Here is a 307-nt window from a genome sequence, read left to right on the forward strand (position 1 = left end):
CAAACTCACTAGTACTTATTTGAATGCGGCACAAGGGATGGCAGCTACACTATGCATCTCCTGAATTGCTGTTTCATAGGCAACACTGATCATCTGATCTGTTTCAAATTATTTGGCGAGTCAAGAGATAACTTAAAATCATAAAAGACATCCAAAACTCTTCGCTGATGTTTAGATATTCCCTAATTCCATAAATTTGAAATATCTTCCATACTTTTTTATACTTTCTTCTTAAATGTTATAGGAAAACTATGGGAGGCTTTAAATATTCAATCTTCATCTATGATATTTAAATTAGTTTGTAGCA

At 32.2% G+C, this 307-nt stretch overlaps 1 protein-coding gene across 1 annotated transcript in view; it reads right to left on the reverse strand.

The window, feature by feature from the left end:
• The window catches only part of LOC119592889 (cyclin-G-associated kinase-like), a gene marked incomplete in the record, with an annotated part of 28,823 nt that overhangs the window by 10,107 nt on the left and 18,409 nt on the right, over nucleotides 1-307 (reverse strand).

The sequence above is a fragment of the Penaeus monodon genome, chromosome 31 (genome assembly GCF_015228065.2).
Source record: "Penaeus monodon isolate SGIC_2016 chromosome 31, NSTDA_Pmon_1, whole genome shotgun sequence".
Classification (NCBI taxonomy): Eukaryota; Metazoa; Arthropoda; class Malacostraca; order Decapoda; family Penaeidae; genus Penaeus; species Penaeus monodon.